Source organism: Scyliorhinus torazame, chromosome 11, assembly GCF_047496885.1.
Source record: "Scyliorhinus torazame isolate Kashiwa2021f chromosome 11, sScyTor2.1, whole genome shotgun sequence".
Taxonomy (NCBI): domain Eukaryota; kingdom Metazoa; phylum Chordata; class Chondrichthyes; order Carcharhiniformes; family Scyliorhinidae; genus Scyliorhinus; species Scyliorhinus torazame.
In genome coordinates, this window is record NC_092717.1 from 51477853 (window position 1) to 51501508 (window position 23656).

The 23656-nt window shown below is 51.5% G+C and overlaps 1 protein-coding gene and 1 long non-coding RNA gene across 5 annotated transcripts in view; one reads left to right on the forward strand and one right to left on the reverse strand.

Moving 5' to 3' along the window:
- Nucleotides 1-23656, forward strand: part of sugct (succinyl-CoA:glutarate-CoA transferase) — an 842325-nt gene that overhangs the window by 748995 nt on the left and 69674 nt on the right. The gene's annotated exons all lie outside the window — the stretch shown is intronic.
- LOC140385280 (uncharacterized) overlaps nt 1-23656 on the reverse strand; it is a 154698-nt gene that overhangs the window by 432 nt on the left and 130610 nt on the right. The window lies entirely within an intron of this gene.

The window sequence follows — 23656 nt, forward strand, 5'->3', positions numbered from 1 at the left end:
CTGAACAAGCAACAAATGGTTGCCAACTGTGATTAAATGTATTCCTGGTGGTCTCACCACACGACCAACCCCCACCCTCTTGCCATTCAATGGCCAACATATCCATCCTTGTGACGCATTACCTTCCTGCACCAATTGGAAAGCTAAATAACTTAATTACTTTCTTGAGTGTCAGCCAGGCAGCATTTTTGTTCCCCATTTTGAAATGAAATGAAATGAAAATCGCTTGTCACAAGTAGGCTTCAAATGAAGTTACTGTGAAAAGCCCCTAGTTGCCACATTCCGGCGCCTGTTCGGGGAGGCTGTTACGGGAATCGAACCGTGCTGCTGGCCTGCCTTGGTCTGCTTTCAAAGCCAGCGATTTAGCCCTGTGCTAAACAGCCCCAGCTCAAAGGATAATGGTTCTGGTAGTTGGAGGTCTATCATTTCAGCTCCAGTATATCAGTGCAGGAGTTCTTCAGGGTACTGTCCTAGGCCCAACCATCTTCAGCTGCTTCATCAATGACCTCCCTTCCATCATAAGTTTAGAAGTGGTGATGTTCGCAGATGACTGCACAATATCCAGCACCATTCCCGACTCCTCAGATAGTGAAGAGTCCATGTCAAAATGCAGCAAGACCATGTTCAATATTTTTATATCTGGCAAAGAGAAATGTTTAAAGAAAATGGCATGGTTTTGTATCAAAGCAAATGTAACTTGCCACTTGCCAGTTCAAGCCTAGATATTGTCCAAATTAATAGAATTTTTTGAGGAAGTAACAAGGAGGATTGATCAGGGTAATGCAGTGGATATTCTATACATGGATTTCACTCAGGCATTAGACAAGGTCTCACATGGCAGACTGGTCAGAAAAGTGAGATCTCATGAGATAGAAGGGAGGGTGGCAGGTTGGATCCAGAATTGGCTCAGCGACAGGATACATAGGGTAATGGTCAATGGATGTTTTTGCGAATGGAAAAAAGTTTCCATTAACATTCCACGGGGCTCAGTGTTGGGCCCTTGCTGTTTTTTGTTTATATGAATCATTTAGACTTTAATGTGGGAGGCATGATTTGAAAATTTGTAGATGACACAACAATTGGCAGTGTAGTCGATAGCAAAGAGGATAGTTATAATAATCTTTATTGTCACAAGTAGGCTTACATTAACACTGCAATGAAGTTACTGTGAAAAGCCCCGAGTCGCCACATTCCAGCACCTGTTCAGGTACACTGAGGGAGAATTCAGAATGTCCAAATGACCTAACAGCACTTCTTTCGGAACTTGTGGGAGGAAACTGGAGCACCTGGAGGAAACCCACGCAGATGCGGGGAGAACATGCAGACTCTGCACAGACAGTAACCCAGGCCGGGAATCTAACCACTGTGCTACCGTACCACCCATAGCCTTCGACTCCCGAATGATATCAATGGTTTGGGTGAGTGGGCAGAGAAGTGGCAAATGGAATTCAATCTGGAAAAGTGTGAGGTAATGCATTTGGGAAGGGCAAACAAAGTAAGGGATTGCTCAATAAATGGGAAGATATAGAGAGAGATTAAGAAAGCAAGAGACCTTGGAGTGCATGTCCATAGGTCCTTGAAGGTGGAAGGACAGGTGGACAAGGTGGTCAAGAAAGCATATGGACTGATTCCCTTAATTCGGCGAGGTACTGAATACTAAAGCCGAGATATAATGATGGAACTGTATAAAATACTGTTTAGGCCTCAGCTGGAATTTTGTGTACAATTCTGATCACCACTTTACAGGAAGGATATAATTGCTCTGGAGAGAGCACAGAGGGGATTTACAAGACTGTTGTCAGGGCTTGGAAAATGTAGCTGTGAGGAGAGATTGGATAGGCTGGGGTTGTTTTCTTTAGAACAGAGGAGACTAAAGGGTGATCTCACTGAAGTGTACAAAATTATGAGCGGCCGAGGCAAGGTAGAGAGGAAAGACTTGTTTCCCTTTCGCTGAGGGGCTAATTACCAGGGGGCATAGATTTAAGGTGATTGATAGAAGGATCAGTGGGGGCAAGAGGAAAAGCTTTTTCACCCAGAGGGTGGTGGGCATCTGGAATTCACTACTTAAGATGGTGGTAAATGCTCAAATGCTCAACTCATTTAAAAGCTTCCTGGATCTGCATCTAAAGTACTGTAACCTGCAAGGCTATGGACCAGATGCTGGAAAGTGAGATTAAAATGAGCTAGTTTCTTTGTTCTCTTTTTTGGCTGGTGCAGACATGATGGGCCAAATGGCCTCTTTCTGCATTGTAACTTTACTGTGGTTCTATGATTGATTAAGTACATGTACAAAGGTATCTTCGGAGTATTTATATAGCTTCAAAGCATTACATTGTATTTTTCATTTAAAAATCAAGCATTAGCTTTGGCAAGGGAACTGTGGGATATTCTAAATAAAATCGAAATATACTTTACACTTGTTTTAAAAAAAGAGACTCAAAACATAACCAAATAAATAGGATTATACAAGATTGATGAATCCAAGTGTTAAAAGAATTTTGAAGGCATTATGTATCTTTTTTTGCAATTGTTTAATTATTCCTCCGATTCATCTGACATCACCGTCCCAATCCCCTTTCACACCATTCATTGCCCAATCGCCTTTCACCATCATCATTGCCCAATCCTTTCTCAACCCCATCATTGCCCAATCCCCTTACACACCCATCATTGGCCAACCTCCTTTCACCCCCATCATTGCCCAATCCTGATTCACCTCCATCACTGTCCCAATCCCCTTTCACCCCCATCATTGCCGAATCCTCTCTCAACCCCATAATTGCCCAATCCCCTTACACACACATCATTGCCCAACCTCCTTTCACCCCCATCATTGCCCAACCTCCTTTCACCCCCATCATTGCCCAATCTCCTTACACACCCATCATTGCCCAACCTCCTTTCACCCCCATCATTGCCCAATCCTGATTCACCTCCATCACTGTCCCAATCCTCTCTCAACCCCATCATTGCCCAATCCGCTTTCACCCCCATCATTGCGCAATCCCCTTTCAACTGCATCATTGCCCAATACTGATTCACCTCCATCACCGTCCCAATCCCCTTTCACTCCCATTATTGCCCAATCCCCTTTCACCCCCATCATTGCCCAATCCCCTTTCACCCCCATCATTGCCCAATCCCCTTTCACCCCCATCATTGCCCAATCCACTTTCACCCCCACCATTGCCCAATCGCTTTCACCCCCATCACCGTCCCAATCCCCTTTCACCCCCACCATTGGCCAATCGCTTTCACCCCCATCACCGTCCCAATCCCCTTTCACCCCCATCACTGTCCCAATCCCCTTTCACCCCCATCATTGTCCAATCCCCTTTCGCCCACATCATTGCCCAATCCCCTTTCACCCCCATCATTGTCCAATCCCCTTACGCCCACATCATTGCCCAGACCCCTTTTGCCCCCATCATTGCCCAATCCCCTTTCACCCCCATCATTGCCCAATCGCCTTTCACCCCATCACAATCCCAATCCCCTTTCACCCCCATCATTGCCCAATCCCCTTTCACCCCCATCATTGCCCAATCCCCTTTCACCCCGTCATTGCCCAATCCCTTCACCTGCATCATTGCACAATACTGATTCACCTCCATCACTGTCCCAATCCCCTTTCACCTCCATCATCGTCCCAATCCCCTTTCATCCCCATCATTGCCCAATCGCTTTCACCCCATCACCGTCCCAATCCCCTTTCACCCCCACCATTGCCCAATCGCTTTCACCCCCATCACCGTCCCAATCCCCTTTCACCCCCATCATTGCCCAATACTGATTCACCTCCATCACGTCCCAATCCCCTTTCACCCCCATCAATATCCAATCCCCTTTCACCCACATCATTGTCCAGTCCCCTTTCACCCCCATCATTGCCCAATCCCCTTTCACCCCCATCATTGCCCAATCCCCTTTCACCCCCATCATTGCCCAATCCCCTTTCACCCGCATCATTGCCCAATACTGATTCACCTCCATCACTGTCCCAATCCCCGTTCACCTCCATCATCGTCCCAATCCCCTTTCATCCCCATCATCGCCCAATCCCCTTTCATCCCCATCATTGCCCAATCCCTTTGCACCCCCATCATGGCCCCAATCCCCTTTCATCACCACCATTGTACAATCCCCTTTCACCCCTATCATTGCCCAATCCCCTATCACCCCCATCATTGCCCAGTCCCCTTTCACCTCCATCATTGCCCAATCCTGATTCATCTGTCATCACCGTCCCAATCCCCTTTCACCGCCATCATTACCCAATCCCCTTTCACACCCATCATTGCTCAATCTCCTTTCAATCCCATCATTGCCCAATGCCCTATCATCCCCATCATTGCCAAATCCCCTTACACCTCCATCATTGCCCAATTCTGATTCATCTGTCATTCCTGTCCCAATCCCCTTTCACCTCCGTCATTGCCCAATCCTGATTCATCGCACATCACTGTCCCAATCCCCTTTCACCCCCATCATTGCCCAATCCTGATTCACCTCCAGCACCGTCCCAATCCCCTTTCACCCCATCATTGCCCAATCATGATTCATCGCACATCACTGTCCCAATCTCCTTTCACACCATCAGTGCCAAATCCTGATTCATCGCACATCACTGTCCCAATCCCCTTTCACCTCCATCATTGCCCAATTCTGATTCATCTGTCATTCCTGTCCCAATCCCCTTTCACCTCCGTCATTGCCCAATCATGATTCATCGCACATCACTGTCCCAATCTCCTTTCACACCATCAGTGCCAAATCCTGATTCATCGCACATCACTGTCCCAATCCCCTTTCGCCCCCATCATCGCCCAATCCTCTTTCACCGCCATCATCGTCCCCATCCCCTTTCACCCTATCATCATGCCAATCCCCTTTCATCCCCATCATTGCCCAATACTGATTCACCTCCATCACTGTCCCAGTCCCCTTTCACCCCCACCATTGCCCAATCCTGATTCACCTCCTCACTGTCCCAGTCCCCTTTCACCCCCACCATTGGGCAATAATGGGGGTGAAAGGGGATTGGTCTTTCACCAATTCCCTTTCACCCCCATCATCGTCCCCATCCCCTTTCACCCCTATCATCGTACCAATCCCCTTTCACTCCCATTATTGCCCAATCCTAAAACAGCTCCATCACCGTCCCAATCCCCTTTCACCTCCGTCATTGCCCAATCATGATTCATCGCACATCACTGTCCCAATCTCCTTTCACACCATCAGTGCCAAATCCTGATTCATCGCACATCACTGTCCCAATCCCCTTTCGCCCCCATCATCGCCCAATCCTCTTTCACCGCCATCATCGTCCCCATCCCCTTTCACCCTATCATCATGCCAATCCCCTTTCATCCCCATCATTGCCCAATACTGATTCACCTCCATCACTGTCCCAGTCCCCTTTCACCCCCACCATTGCCCAATCCTGATTCACCTCCTCACTGTCCCAGTCCCCTTTCACCCCCACCATTGGGCAATAATGGGGGTGAAAGGGGATTGGTCTTTCACCAATCCCCTTTCACCCCCATCATCGTCCCCATCCCCTTTCACCCCTATCATCGTACCAATCCCCTTTCACTCCCATTATTGCCCAATCCTAAAACAGCTCCATCACCGTCCCAATCCCCTTTCATCCCCATCATTGACCAATCCCCTTTCGTCCCCATCATGGCCCAATCCTGATTCACCTCCATCACTATCCCAATCCCCTTTCGCCCCCATCATTGCCCAATCCCCTCTCACCCCCATCATCGTCCCCATCCCCTTTCACCCCCAACATTGCCCAATCCCCCTTCAACCTCATCATTGCCCAATCCCTTTTCACCCCCATCACCGTCCTAATCCCCTTTCACCCCCATCATTGCCCAATCCCCTTTCACCCCCATCATTGCCCAATCCCCTCTCACCCCCATCATTGCCCAATCCCCTTTCACGCCCATCATTGCCCAATACTGATTCACCTCCGTCACCGTCCCAAGCCCCTTTCACCGCCATCATTGCCCAATCCCCTTTCATCCCATCACTGTCCCAATCCCCTTTCACCCCCATCATTGCCCAGTCCCCTTTCAACCCCATCATTGCCCAATTCCCTTTAACCCCCATCATTGCCCAATCCCCTTTCACCCCCATCATTGCCCAATCCTGAATCACCTCCATCACGTCCCAATCCCCTTTCATCCCCATCATTGCCCAATCCACTTTCACCCCCATCATTGCCCAATCCTGAATCACCTCCATCACGTCCCAATCCCCTTTCATCCCCATCGTTGCCCAATCCCCTTTCGCCCCCATCATTGCCCAATCATGATTCATCGCACATCACTGTCCCAATCCCCTTTCACCCCATCATTGCCCAATCCTGAATCATCGCACATCATCGTTCCAATAACCCTTTCACCTCCATCACTCTCCCAATCCCCTTTCACACCGATCATTGCCCAGTCCCGTTTCACACCCATCATTGACCAATCCCCTTTTGCCCACATCATTGCCCAATTCCGTTTAACCCCCATCATTGCCCAAACCCATTTCACCCCCATCATTGCCCAAACCCATTTCACCGCCATCATTGCCCAATCCCCTTTCGCCCCCATCATTGCCCAATCCCCTTTCAACCCATCGTTGCCCAAACCCCTTTCATCCCATCACTGTCCCAATCCCCTTTCACCCCCATCATTGCCCAAACCCCTTTCACGCCCATCATTGCCCAATACTGATTCCCCTCCATCAGCGTCCCAAGCCCCTTTCACCGCCATCATTGCCCAATCCCCTTTCATCCCATCACTGTCCCAATCCCCTTTCACCCCCATCATTGCCCAGTGCCCTTTCAACCCCATCATTGCCCAATCCCCTTTAATCCCCATCATTGCCGTATCCCATTTCACCCCCATCATTGCCCAATCCCATTTCACCTTCATCATTGCCCAATCCTGAATCACCTCCATCACATCCCAATCCCCTTTCACCCCCATCATTGCCCAATCCACTTTCACCCCCATCATTGCCCAATCCTGAATCACCTCCATCACGTCCCAATCCCCTTTCATCCCCATCATTGCCCAATCCCCTTTCACCTTCATCATTGCCCAATCCTGAATCACCTCCATCACATCCCAATCCCCTTTCATCCCCATCATTGCCCAATCTTCTTTCACCCCCATCATTGCCCAATCCTGAATCACCTCCATCACGTCCCAATCCCCTTTCACACCCATGATTCCCCAATCCACTTTCATCCCCATGATTGACCAATCCCCTTTCACCCCCATTATTGCCCAATCCCCTTTCACCCCCATCATTGCCCAATCCCCTTTCGCCCACATCACCGTCCCAATCCCCTTTCACCCCATCATTGCCCAATCATGATTCATCGCACATCACTGTCCCAATCCCCTTTCACCCCATCATTGCTCAATCCTGAATCACCTCCATCACGTCCCAATACCCTTTCATCCCCATCATTGCCCAATCCCCTTTCACCCCCATCATTGTCCAATTCCCTTTCGCCCACATCATTGCCCAATCCCCTTACACCCCCATCAGTGCCCAATCCCCTTTCACCCCCATCATTGCCCAATCCCCTTTCACCCCCATCATTGCCCAATCGCCTTTCACTCCCATCACCGTCCCAATCCCCTTTCACCCACATCATTGCCCAATCCCCATTCACCCCCATCATCGTCCCAATCCCCTTTCATCCCCATCATTGCCCAATCCCCTTTCATCCCCATCATTGCCCAATCCCCTTGCACCCCCATCATTGCCCCAATCCCCTTTCATCCCCAGCATTGCCCAATCCCCTTTCATCCCCATCATTGCCCAATCCCCTTTCATCCCCAGCATTGCCCAATCCCCTTTCATCCCCATCATTGCTCAATCCCCTTTCACCCCCATCATTGCCCAATCCCCTTTCACCCCCATCATTGCCCAATCCCCTTTCATCCCCATCATTGCCCACTCCCCTTGCACCCGCATCATCACCCCAATTCCCTTTCATCCCCATCATTGCTCAATCCCCTTTCACCCCCATCATAGCTCAATCCCCTTTCACCTCCATCATTGCCCAATCCTGATTCAACTCCATCACCGTCTCAATCCCCTTTCACTCCCGTCATTGCCCAATACTGATTCACCTCCATCACTGTCCCAATCACTTTTCAGCCCCATCATTGACCAATCCTGATTCATCGCACAGCATCTTTCCAATACCCTTTCACCTCCATCACTGACCCAATCCCATTTCACCCCCATGATTGCCCAATCCTGATTCACCTCCATCACTGTCCCAATCCCCTTTCACCCCCATTATTGCCCAATCCCCTTTAACCCCCATCATTGCACAATCCCCTTTCACCCCCATCATTGCCCAATCCCCTTTCACCCCCATCATTGCCCATTCCCCTTTCACCCCCATCATTGCCCAATCCCCTTTCGCCCACATCATTGCCCAATCCCCTTTCACCCCCATCATTGCCCAATCCGCTTTCACCCCCATCATTTCCCAATCCCCTTTCATCCCCATCATTGCCCAATCCACTTTCACCCCCATCATTGCCCAATCCTGGTTCATCGCACATCACCTTCTCAATTTCCGTTCACCCCGATCATTGCCCAATCCCCTTTCACTCCCATTATTGCCCAATACTGATTCACCTCCATCACCGTTCCAATGCCCTATTATCGCCATCATCGTCCCCATCCACTTTCACTCCCATTATTGCCCAATCCCCTTTCACCCCCATCATTGCCCAATCCTGATTCACCTCCACCACCGTCCCAATCCCCTTTCATCCCCATCATTGCCCAATCCCCTTTCACCCGCATCATTGCCCAATCCTGATTCACCTCCATCACTGTCCCAATCCCCTTTCACCACCATCATTGCGCAATCCCCTTTCACCCGCATCACTGTCCCAATCCCGTTTCACCCCCAACATTGCCCAATCCTGATTCACCTCCATCACTGTCCCAATCCCCTTTCACCACCATCATTGCCCAATCCCCTTTCACCCGCATCACTGTCCCAATCCCCTTTCTCTCCCATTATTGCCCAATCCTGATTCACCACACTCACTGTCCCAATCCCCTTTCACCCCCATCATTGCCCAATACTGATTTACCTCCATCACTGTCCCAATCCCCTTTCACCCACATCATTGCCGAATCCCCTTTCACCCCCATCACCGTCACATGCCCCTTTCACCGCCATCATTGCCCAATCCCCTTTCACCCCCATCACTGCCCAATCCTCTTCCGCCCCCATCATTGCCCAATCCCCTTTCTCCCCCATCACCATCCCAATCCCCTTCCACCCCCATCATTGCCCAGTCCGCTTTCACCCCATCATTGCCCAATCCCCTTTCACCTCCATCATTGCCCAATCCTGAATCACCTCTATCACGTCCCAATCCCCTTTCACCCCCATCATTGCCCAATCCCCTTTCACCCCCATCATTGCCCAGTCCCCTTTCACCCCCATCATTGCCCAATCCACTTTAACCCCCATCATTGCCCAATCCCCTTTCACCCACATCATTCCCCAATACTGATTTACCTCCATCACTGTCCCAATCCCCTTTCACACACATCATTGCCGAATCCCCTTTCACCCGCATCACCGTCCCATGCCCCTTTCACCGCCATCATTGCCCAATCCCCTTTCACCCCCATCACTGCCCAATCCTCTTCCGCCCCATCATTGCCCAATCCCCTTTCTCCCCCATCACCGTCCCAATCCCCTTCCACCCCCATCATTGCCCAGTCCGCTTTCACCCCATCATTGCCCAATCCCCTTTCACCTCCATCATTGCCCAATCCTAGATCGCATCCATCACGTCCCAATCCCCTTTCACCCCCATCATTGCCCAATCCCCTTTCACCCCCATCATTGCCCAGTCCCCTTTCACCCCCATCATTGCCCAATCCACTTTAACCCCTATCATTGCCCAATCCTGAATCACCTCCATCACGTCCCAATCCCCTTTCACCCCCATCATTGCCCAATCCCCTTTCACCCACATCATTCCCCAATACTGATTTACCTCCATCACTGTCCCAATCCCCTTTCACCCACATCATTGCCGAATCCCCTTTCACCCCCATCACCGTCACATGCCCCTTTCACCGCCATCATTGCCCAATCCCCTTTCACCCCCATCACTGCCCAATCCTCTTCCGCCCCCATCATTGCCCAATCCCCTTTCTCCCCCATCACCATCCCAATCCCCTTCCACCCCCATCATTGCCCAGTCCGCTTTCACCCCATTATTGCCCAATCCCCTTTCACCTCCATCATTGCCCAATCCTGAATCACCTCTATCACGTCCCAATCCCCTTTCACCCCCATCATTGCCCAATCCCCTTTCACCCCCATCATTGCCCAGTCCCCTTTCCCCCCATCATTGCCCAATCCACTTTAACCCCCATCATTGCCCAATCCCCTTTCACCCACATCATTCCCCAATACTGATTTACCTCCATCACTGTCCCAATCCCCTTTCACACACATCATTGCCGAATCCCCTTTCACCCGCATCACCGTCCCATGCCCCTTTCACCGCCATCATTGCCCAATCCCCTTTCACCCCCATCACTGCCCAATCCTCTTCCGCCCCATCATTGCCCAATCCCCTTTCTCCCCCATCACCGTCCCAATCCCCTTCCACCCCCATCATTGCCCAGTCCGCTTTCACCCCATCATTGCCCAATCCCCTTTCACCTCCATCATTGCCCAATCCTAAATCGCATCCATCACGTCCCAATCCCCTTTCACCCCCATCATTGCCCAATCCCCTTTCACCCCCATCATTGCCCAGTCCCCTTTCACCCCCATCATTGCCCAATCCACTTTAACCCCTATCATTGCCCAATCCTGAATCACCTCCATCACGTCCCAATCCCCTTTCACCCCCATCATTGCCCAATCCACTTTAACCCCCATCATTGCCCAATCCCCTTTCACCTCCATCATTGCCCAATCCTGAATCACCTCCATCACGTCCCAATCCCCTTTCACCCCCATCATTGCCCAATCCCCTTTCACCCCATCATTGCCCAATCCCCTTTCACCCCCATCATTGCCCAATCCCCTTTCACCTCCATCATTGCCCAATCCTGAATCACCTCCATCACGTCCCAACCCCCTTTCACCCCCATTATTGCCCAATCCCCTTTCACCCCATCATTGCCCAATCCCCTTTCACCCACATCATTGCCCAATCCCCTTTCACCCGCATCACCGTCCCATGCCCCTTTCACCGCCACCATTGCCCAATACCCTTTCACCCCCATCACTGCCCAATCCTCTTCCGCCCCCATCATTGCCCAATCCACCTTTCTCCCCCATCACCGTCCCAATCCCCTTCCACCCCCATCATTGCCCAGTCCGCTTTCACCCCATCATTGCCCAATCCCCTTTCACCTCCATCATTGCCCAATCCTAAATCGCATCCATCACGTCCCAATCCCCTTTCACCCCCATCATTGCCCAATCCCCTTTCACCCCCATCATTGCCCAGTCCCCGTTCACCCCCATCATTGCCCAATCCACTTTAACCCCCATCATTGCCCAATCCTGAATCACCTCCATCATGTCCCAATCCCCTTTCACCCCCATCATTGCCCAATCCACTTTAACCCACATCATTGCCCAATCCTCTTTCACCTCCATCATTGCCCAATCCTGAATCACCTCCATCACGTCCCAATCCCCTTTCACCCCCATCATTGCCCAATCCCCTTTCACCCCATCATTGCCCAATCCCCTTTCACCCCATCATTGCCCAATCCCCTTTCACCCACATCATTGCCCAATCCCCTTTCACCCCATCATTGCTCAATCCCCTTTCACCCCCATTATTGCCCAATCCCCTTTCACCCCCAACATTGCCCTCTCCTGCATCACCTCCATCATGCCCCAATCCCATTTCACCGTTATCATTGCCCAATTCCCTTTCACCCCCATCATTGCCCAATCCCCCTTCACCCCCATCATTGCCCAATCCCCTTTCACCCCCATCATCGCCCAATCCCCTTTCACCCCCATCATTGCTCAATCCTGATTCATCGCACATCGCCGTCCGAATCCCCTTTCAGCCCCATCATCGCCCAAACCTGCTTCACCTCCATCACTGTCCCAACCCCCTTTCACTCCGATCATTGCCCAATCCTCGTTGACCCCCATCATCGTCCCCATCCCTTCTCATCCCCCAATCCCCTTTCACCCCATCATTGCCCAATCCTGATTAACCTCCATCACTGTCCCAATCCCCTTTCATTCCCATTATTGCCCAATCCTGATTCACCTCCATCACCGTCCCAATCCCCTTTCACCCCCATCATTGCCCAATACTGATTCACCTCCATCACTGTCCCAATCCCCTTTCACCCCCAACATTTGCCCAATCCCCTTTCACCCATCAATACCCAATCCCCTTTCACCCCTATCACTATCCCAATCCCCTTTCACTCCCAGTATTGCCCAATCCTGATTCACCTCTATCACCATCCCAATCCCCTTTCATCCCCATCATTGCCCAATCCTGATTCACCTCCATTACTGTCCCAATGCCCTTTCACCACCATCATTGCCCAATTCCCTTTCATCCGCATCACTTGCCCAATTCCCTTTCATGCCCATCATTGCCCAATCCCCTTTCATCCCCATCATTGCCCAATCCCCTTTCACCCCCATCATTGCCCAATTCTGATTCATCTGTCATTCCTGTCCCAATCCCCTTTCACCTCCGTCATTGCCCAATCCTGATTCATTGCACATCACCGTCCCAATCCCCTTTCACCCCATCATTGCCCAATCATGATTCATCGCACATCACTGTCCCAATCCCCTTTCACCCCATCAGTGCCAAATCCTGATTCATCGCACATCACTGTCCCAATCCCCTTTCACCCCCATCATTGCCCAATCCTGATTCATCGCACATCACCGTCCCAATCCCCTTTCACCCCCATCATCGCCCAATCCTCTTTCACCCCCATCATCGTCCCCATCCCCTTTCACCCTATCATCATGCCAATCCCCTTTCACCCCCACCATTGCCCAATCCACTTTCACCCCCATCATCGTCCCCATCCCCTTTCACCCCTATCATCGTACCAATCCCCTTTCACTCCCATTATTGCCCAATCCTAATACAGCTCCATCACCGTCCCAATCCCCTTTCATCCCCATCATTGACCAATCCCCTTTCGTCCCCATCGTTGCCCAATCCCCTTTCACCCCTATCATCGGCCCCATCCCCTTTCACCCCCAACATTGCCCAATCCCCTCTCACCCCTATCATCGTCCCCATCCCCTTTGACCCCCAACATTGCCCAATCCCCCTTCAACCTCATCATTGCCCAATCCCTTTTCACCCCATCACCGTCCTAATCCCCTTTCACCCCCATCATTGCCCAATCCCCTTTCACCCCCATCATTGCCCAATCCTGAATCACCTCCATCAGGTCCCAACCCCTTTCACCCCCACCATTGCCAATCCCCTTTCACCCCCATCATCGTCCCTATCCCCTTTCACCCCTATCATCGTCCCAATCCCCTTTCACTCCCATTATTTCCCAATCCTAATTCGGCTCCATCACCGTCCCCATCATTGCCCAATCCCTTTTCACCCCCATCATTGCCCAATCCCCTTTCACCCCATCATTGCCCAATCCCCTTTCACCCCCATCATTGCCCAATCCCCTCTCACCCCCATCATCGTCCCCATCCCCTTTCACCCGCAATATTGCCCAATTCCCCCTTCAACCCCATCATTGCCCAATCCCTTTTCACCCCCATCACCGTCCCAATCCCCTTTCACCCCCATCGTTGCCCAATCCCCTCTCACCCCCATCATCGTCCCCATCCCCTTTCACCCCCAATATTGCCCAATTCCCCCTTCAACACCATCATTGCCCAATCCTGATTCACCTCCATCACCATCCCAAGCCCCTTTCACCGCCATCATTGCCCAATCCCCTTTCATCCCATCACTGTCCCAATCCCCTTTCACCCCCATCACTGTCCCAATCCCCTTTCACCCCCATCACTGCCCAATCCCCTTTCACGCCCATCATTGCCCAATACTGATTCACCTCCGTCACCGTCCCAAGCCCCTTTCACCGCCATCATTGCCCAATCCCCTTTCATCCCATCACTGTCCCAATCCCTTTTCACCCCCATCATTGCCCAGTCCCCTTTCAACCCCATCATTGCCCAATCCGCTATCACCCCCATCATTGCCCAATCCTGAATCACCTCCATCACATCCCAATCCCTTTTCACCCCCATCATTGCCCAATCCCCTTTCACCCCCATCATTGCCCAATCCTGAATCACCTCCATCACGTCCCAATCCCCTTTCATCCCCATCATTGCCCAATCCACCTTCACCCCCATCATTGCCCAATCCTGAATCACCTCCATCACGTCCCAATCCCCTTTCACACCCATTATTGCCCAATCCCATTCCACCCCCATCATTGCCCAATCCCCTTTCACCCCATCATTGCCCAATCCCCTTTCACCCCCATCATTGCCCAATCCCCTTTCATCCCCATCATTGCCCAATCCCCTTTCACCCCCATCATTGCCCAATCCCCTTTCACCCCCATCATTGCCCAATCCCCTTTCATCCCCATCATTGACCAATCCCCTTTCATCCCCATCATTGTCCAATCCCCTTTCATCCCCATCATTGCCCAATCCCCTTTCATCCCCATCATTGCCCAATCCCCTTTCACCCCCATCATTGCCCAATCCCCTTTCATCCCCATCATTGCCCAATCCCCTTTCGCCCACATCACCGTCCCAATCCCCTTTCACACCCATCACCGTCCCAATCCCCTTTCACCCCCAACATTTGCCCAATCCCCTTTCACCCATCAATACCCAATCCCCTTTCACCCCCATCACTATCCCAATCCCCTTTCACTCCCAGTATTCCCCAATCCTGATTCACCTCTATCACCATCCCAATCCCCTTTCATCCCCATCATTGCCCAATCCTGATTCACCTCCATTACTGTCCCAATGCCCTTTCACCACGATCATTGCCCAATTCCCTTTCATCCGCATCACTATCCCAATTCCCTTTCATGCCCATCATTGCCCAATCCCCTTTCACCCCCATCATTGCCCTATTCTGATTCATCTGTCATTCCTGTCACAATCCCCTTTCACCTCCGTCATTGCCCAATCCTGATTCATTGCACATCACCGTCCCAATCCCCTTTCACCCCATCATTGCCCAATCATGATTCATCGCACATCACTGTCCCAATCCCCTTTCACCCCATCAGTGCCAAATCCTGATTCATCGCACATCACTGTCCCAATCCCCTTTCACCCCCATCATTGCCCAATCCTGATTCATCGCACATCACCGTCCCAATCCCCTTTCACCCCCATCATCGCCCAATCCTCTTTCACCCCCATCATCGTCCCCATCCCCTTTCACCCTATCATCATGCCAATCCCCTTTCACCCCCACCATTGCCCAATCCACTTTCACCCCCATCATCGTCCCCATCCCCTTTCACCCCCATCATCGTCCCCATCCCCTCTCATCCCCATCATCGCCCAATCCCCTTTCACCCCATCATTGCCCAATCCTGATTAACCTCCATCACTGTCCCAATCCCCTTTCATTCCCATTATTGCCCAATCCTGATTCACCTCCATCACCGTCCCAATCCCCTTTCACCCCCATCATTGCCCAATACTGATTCATCTCCATCACTGTCCCAATCCCCTTTCACCCCCAACATTTGCCCAATCCCCTTTCACCCATCAATACCCAATCCCCTTTCACCCCCATCACTATCCCAATCCCCTTTCACTCCCAGTATTGCCCAATCCTGATTCACCTCTATCACCATCCCAATCCCCTTTCATCCCCATCATTGCCCAATCCTGATTCACCTCCATTACTGTCCCAATGCCCTTTCACCACCATCATTGCCCAATTCCCTTTCATCCGCATCACTTGCCAAATTCCCTTTCATGCCCATCATTGCCCAATCCCCTTTCATCCCCATCATTGCCCAATCCCCTTTCACCCCCATCATTGCCCAATTCTGATTCATCTGTCATTCCTGTCCCAATCCCCTTTCACCTCCGTCATTGCCCAATCCTGATTCATTGCACATCACCTTCCCAATCCCCTTTCACCCCATCATTGCCCAATCATGATTCATCGCACATCACTGTCCCAATCCCCTTTCACCCCATCAGTGCCAAATCCTGATTCATCGCACATCACTGTCCCAATCCCCTTTCACCCCCATCATTGCCCAATCCTGATTCATCGCACATCACCGTCCCAATCCCCTTTCACCCTCATCATCGCCCAATCCTCTTTCACCCCCATCATCGTCCCCATCCCCTTTCACCCTATCATCATGCCAATCCCCTTTCACCCCCACCATTGCCCAATCCACTTTCACCCCCATCATCGTCCCCATCCCCTTTCACCCCTATCATCGTACCAATCCCCTTTCACTCCCATTATTGCCCAATCCTAATACAGCTCCATCACCGTCCCAATCCCCTTTCACCCTCATCATCGCCCAATCCTCTTTCACCCCCATCATCGTCCCCATCCCCTTTCACCCTATCATCATGCCAATCCCCTTTCACCCCCACCATTGCCCAATCCACTTTCACCCCCATCATCGTCCCCATCCCCTTTCACCCCCATCATCGTCCCCATCCCCTCTCATCCCCATCATCGCCCAATCCCCTTTCACCCCATCATTGCCCAATCCTGATTAACCTCCATCACTGTCCCAATCCCCTTTCATTCCCATTATTGCCCAATCCTGATTCACCTCCATCACCGTCCCAATCCCCTTTCACCCCCATCATTGCCCAATACTGATTCATCTCCATCACTGTCCCAATCCCCTTTCACCCCCAACATTTGCCCAATCCCCTTTCACCCATCAATACCCAATCCCCTTTCACCCCCATCACTATCCCAATCCCCTTTCACTCCCAGTATTGCCCAATCCTGATTCACCTCTATCACCATCCCAATCCCCTTTCATCCCCATCATTGCCCAATCCTGATTCACCTCCATTACTGTCCCAATGCCCTTTCACCACCATCATTGCCCAATTCCCTTTCATCCGCATCACTTGCCAAATTCCCTTTCATGCCCATCATTGCCCAATCCCCTTTCATCCCCATCATTGCCCAATCCCCTTTCACCCCCATCATTGCCCAATTCTGATTCATCTGTCATTCCTGTCCCAATCCCCTTTCACCTCCGTCATTGCCCAATCCTGATTCATTGCACATCACCTTCCCAATCCCCTTTCACCCCATCATTGCCCAATCATGATTCATCGCACATCACTGTCCCAATCCCCTTTCACCCCATCAGTGCCAAATCCTGATTCATCGCACATCACTGTCCCAATCCCCTTTCACCCCCATCATTGCCCAATCCTGATTCATCGCACATCACCGTCCCAATCCCCTTTCACCCTCATCATCGCCCAATCCTCTTTCACCCCCATCATCGTCCCCATCCCCTTTCACCCTATCATCATGCCAATCCCCTTTCACCCCCACCATTGCCCAATCCACTTTCACCCCCATCATCGTCCCCATCCCCTTTCACCCCTATCATCGTACCAATCCCCTTTCACTCCCATTATTGCCCAATCCTAATACAGCTCCATCACCGTCCCAATCCCCTTTCATCCCCATCATTGACCAATCCCCTTTCGTCCCCATCGTTGCCCAATCCCCTTTCACCCCTATCATCGGCCCCATCCCCTTTCACCCCCAACATTGCCCAATCCCCTCTCACCCCTATCATCGTCCCCATCCCCTTTGACCCCCAACATTGCCCAATCCCCCTTCAACCTCATCATTGCCCAATCCCTTTTCACCCCCATCACCGTCCTAATCCCCTTTCACCCCCATCATTGCCCAATCCCCTTTCACCCCCATCATTGCCCAATCCTGAATCACCTCCATCAGGTCCCAACCCCTTTCACCCCCACCATTGCCAATCCCCTTTCACCCCCATCATCGTCCCTATCCCCTTTCACCCCTATCATCGTCCCAATCCCCTTTCACTCCCATTATTTCCCAATCCTAATTCGGCTCCATCACCGTCCCCATCATTGCCCAATCCCTTTTCACCCCCATCATTGCCCAATCCCCTTTCACCCCATCATTGCCCAATCCCCTTTCACCCCCATCATTGCCCAATCCCCTCTCACCCCCATCATCGTCCCCATCCCCTTTCACCCGCAATATTGCCCAATTCCCCCTTCAACCCCATCATTGCCCAATCCCTTTTCACCCCCATCACCGTCCCAATCCCCTTTCACCCCCATCGTTGCCCAATCCGCTCTCACCCCCATCATCGTCCCCATCCCCTTTCACCCCCAATATTGCCCAATTCCCCCTTCAACCCCATCATTGCCCAATCCTGATTCACCTCCATCACCATCCCAAGCCCCTTTCACCGCCATCATTGCCCAATCCCCTTTCATCCCATCACTGTCCCAATCCCCTTTCACCCCCATCACTGTCCCAATCCCCTTTCACCCCCATCACTGCCCAATCCCCTTTCACGCCCATCATTGCCCAATACTGATTCACCTCCGTCACCGTCCCAAGCCCCTTTCACCGCCATCATTGCCCAATCCCCTTTCATCCCATCACTGTCCCAATCCCTTTTCACCCCCATCATTGCCCAGTCCCCTTTCAACCCCATCATTGCCCAATCCGCTATCACCCCCATCATTGCCCAATCCTGAATCACCTCCATCACATGCCAATCCCTTTTCACCCCCATCATTGCCCAATCCCCTTTCACCCCCATCATTGCCCAATCCTGAATCACCTCCATCACGTCCCAATCCCCTTTCATCCCCATCATTGCCCAATCCACCTTCACCCCCATCATTGCCCAATCCTGAATCACCTCCATCACGTCCCAATCCCCTTTCACACCCATTATTGCCCAATCCCATTCCACCCCCATCATTGCCCAATCCCCTTTCACCCCATCATTGCCCAATCCCCTTTCACCCCCATCATTGCCCAATCCCCTTTCATCCCCATCATTGCCCAATCCCCTTTCACCCCCATCATTGCCCAATCCCCTTTCATCCCCATCACGTCCCAATCCCCTTTCACACCCATTATTGCCCAATCCCATTCCACCCCCATCATTGCCCAATTCCCTTTCACCCCATCATTGCCCAATCCCCTTTCACCCCATCATTGCCCAATCCCCTTTCATCCCCATCATTGCCCAATCCCCTTTCACCCCCATCATTGCCCAATCCCCTTTCATCCCCATCATTGCCCAATCCCCTTTCATCCCCATCATTGCCCAATCCCCTTTCATCCCCATCATTGCCCAATCCCCTTTCACCCGCATCATTGCCCAATCCTCTTTCACCCCCATCATCGTCCCCATCCCCTTTCACCCTATCATCATGCCAATCCCCTTTCACCCCCACCATTGCCCAATCCACTTTCACCCCCATCATCGTCCCCATCCCCTTTCACCCCCATCATCGTCCCCATCCCCTCTCATCCCCATCATCGCCCAATCCCCTTTCACCCCATCATTGCCCAATCCTGATTAACCTCCATCACTGTCCCAATCCCCTTTCATTCCCATTATTGCCCAATCCTGATTCACCTCCATCACCGTCCCAATCCCCTTTCACCCCCATCATTGCCCAATACTGATTCACCTCCATCACTGTCCCAATCCCCTTTCACCCCCAACATTTGCCCAATCCCCTTTCACCCATCAATACCCAATCCCCTTTCACCCCCATCACTATCCCAATCCCCTTTCACTCCCAGTATTGCCCAATCCTGATTCACCTCTATCACCATCCCAATCCCCTTTCACCCCCATCATTGCCCAATCCTGATTCACCTCCATTACTGTCCCAATGCCCTTTCACCACCATCATTGCCCAATTCCCTTTCATCCGCATCACTTGCCCAATTCCCTTTCATGCCCATCATTGCCCAATCCCCTTTCATCCCCATCATTGCCCAATCCCCTTTCACCCCCATCATTGCCCAATTCTGATTCATCTGTCATTCCTGTCCCAATCCCCTTTCACCTCCGTCATTGCCCAATCCTGATTCATTGCACATCACCGTCCCAATCCCCTTTCACCCCATCATTGCCCAATCATGATTCATCGCACATCACTGTCCCAATCCCGTTTCACCCCATCAGTGCCAAATCCTGATTCATCGCACATCACTGTCCCAATCCCCTTTCACCCCCATCATTGCCCAATCCTGATTCATCGCACATCACCGTCCCAATCCCCTTTCACCCCCATCATCGCCCAATCCTCTTTCACCCCCATCATCGTCCCCATCCCCTTTCACCCTATCATCATGCCAATCCCCTTTCACCCCCACCATTGCCCAATCCACTTTCACCCCCATCATCGTCCCCATCCCCTTTCACCCCTATCATCGTACCAATCCCCTTTCACTCCCATTATTGCCCAATCCTAATACAGCTCCATCACCGTCCCAATCCCCTTTCATCCCCATCATTGACCAATCCCCTTTCGTCCCCATCGTTGCCCAATCCCCTTTCACCCCTATCATCGGCCCCATCCCCTTTTACCCCCAACATTACCCAATCCCCTCTCACCCCTATCATCGTCCCCATCCCCTTTGACCCCCAACATTGCCCAATCCCCCTTCAACCTCATCATTGCCCAATCCCTTTTCACCCCCATCACCGTCCTAATCCCCTTTCACCCCCATCATTGCCCAATCCCCTTTCACCCCCATCATTGCCCAATCCTGAATCACCTCCATCAGGTCCCAACCCCTTTCACCCCCACCATTGCCAATCCCCTTTCACCCCCATCATCGTCCCTATCCCCTTTCACCCCTATCATCGTCCCAATCCCCTTTCACTCCCATTATTTCCCAATCCTAATTCGGCTCCATCACCGTCCCCATCATTGCCCAATCCCTTTTCACCCCCATCATTGCCCAATCCCCTTTCACCCCATCATTGCCCAATCCCCTTTCACCCCCATCATTGCCCAATCCCCTCTCACCCCCATCATCGTCCCCATCCCCTTTCACCCGCAATATTGCCCAATTCCCCCTTCAACCCCATCATTGCCCAATCCCTTTTCACCCCCATCACCGTCCCAATCCCCTTTCACCCCCATCGTTGCCCAATCCCCTCTCACCCCCATCATCGTCCCCATCCCCTTTCAACCCCAATATTGCCCAATTCCCCCTTCAACCCCATCATTGCCCAATCCTGATTCACCTCCATCACCATCCAAAGCCCCTTTCACCGCCATCATTGCCCAATCCCCTTTCATCCCATCACTGTCCCAATCCCCTTTCACCCCCATCACTGTCCCAATCCCCTTTCACCCCCATCACTGCCCAATCCCCTTTCACGCCCATCATTGCCCAATACTGATTCACCTCCGTCACCGTCCCAAGCCCCTTTCACCGCCATCATTGCCCAATCCCCTTTCATCCCATCACTGTCCCAATCCCTTTTCACCCCCATCATTGCCCAGTCCCCTTTCAACCCCATCATTGCCCAATCCGCTATCACCCCCATCATTGCCCAATCCTGAATCACCTCCATCACATCCCAATCCCTTTTCACCCCCATCATTGCCCAATCCCCTTTCACCCCCATCATTGCCCAATCCTGAATCACCTCCATCACGTCCCAATCCCCTTTCATCCCCATCATTGCCCAATCCACCTTCACCCCCATCATTGCCCAATCCTGAATCACCTCCATCACGTCCCAATCCCCTTTCACACCCATTATTGCCCAATCCCATTCCACCCCCATCATTGCCCAATCCCCTTTCACCCCATCATTGCCCAATCCCCTTTCACCCCCATCATTGCCCAATCCCCTTTCATCCCCATCATTGCCCAATCCCCTTTCACCCCCATCATTGCCCAATCCCCTTTCACCCCCATCATTGCCCAATCCCCTTTCATCCCCATCATTGCCCAATCCCCTTTCATCCCCATCATTGCCCAATCCCCTTTAATCCCCATCATTGCCCAATCCCCTTTCACCCCCATCATTGCCCAATCCCCTTTCATCCCCATCATTGCCCAATCCCCTTTCGCCCACATCACCGTCCCAATCCCCTTTCACACCCATCACTGTCCCAATCCCCTTTCACCCCCAACATTTGCCCAATCCCCTTTCACCCATCAATACCCAATCCCCTTTCACCCCCATCACTATCCCAATCCCCTTTCACTCCCAGTATTGCCCAATCCTGATTCACCTCTATCACCATCCCAATCCCCTTTCATCCCCATCATTGCCCAATCCTGATTCACCTCCATTACTGTCCCAATGCCCTTTCACCACCATCATTGCCCAATTCCCTTTCATCCGCATCACTATCCCAATTCCCTTTCATGCCCATCATTGCCCAATCCCCTTTCACCCCCATCATTGCCCAATTCTGATTCATCTGTCATTCCTGTCACAATCCCCTTTCACCTCCGTCATTGCCCAATCCTGATTCATTGCACATCACCGTCCCAATCCCCTTTCACCCCATCATTGCCCAATCATGATTCATCGCACATCACTGTCCCAATCCCCTTTCACCCCATCAGTGCCAAATCCTGATTCATCGCACATCACTGTCCCAATCCCCTTTCACCCCCATCATTGCCCAATCCTGATTCATCGCACATCACCGTCCCAATCCCCTTTCACCCCCATCATCGCCCAATCCTCTTTCACCCCCATCATCGTCCCCATCCCCTTTCACCCTATCATCATGCCAATCCCCTTTCACCCCCACCATTGCCCAATCCACTTTCACCCCCATCATCGTCCCCATCCCCTTTCACCCCTATCATCGTACCAATCCCCTTTCACTCCCATTGTCAGCGAGAGAACCCGAGAACATCTCAGACACTCAGAAGGCAAGTAAGTGATTTTTACTTTTATACCTTTTTTCAAATTGTGTGTGTCGGGGGGAAATTGAAGCGACATCACAGAAAAGCTGTGACCTGAGTGGCTGGTTGGGATTCTAACCTAAATTTAAAAAATATTTGAGTATTTGGGAACTAATTAAACATAATAACTTAATTATAATTTAGAGGATATCTAAGCCAGAGATCGGAGAGTATTATAGTTAGCTATCGCATTTCTATTAGAAATCTAGTGCTAGGAAACAGATAGTTGACAGTAACTTTGCAATTTAAAAAAAAAGTATTTAAAAAAAAAAGAGACAAATTTTAATTTTAATTAATTGACGCAATGTCAGTTAGAGGGGTGCTGTGCTCTGACTGTGAGATGTGGCAGGTCCGGGAGGCTTCCAGCGTCCCGGGTTGCTTCATCTGCAGAAAGTGCACCCAACTGGAGCTCCTCACAGACCGCATGGTTCGGTTGGAGCAGCAATTGGATGCACTTAGGAGCATGCAGGTGGCGGAAAGCGTCATAGATCGCAGTTATGTAAATGTGGTCACACCCAAGGTGCAGGCAGAGAAATGGGTGACCACCAGAAAGGGCAGGCAGTCAGTGCAGGAATCCCCTGTGGTTGTCCCCCTCTCGAACAGATATACCCCTTTGGATACTGTCGGGGGGGATAGCCTAT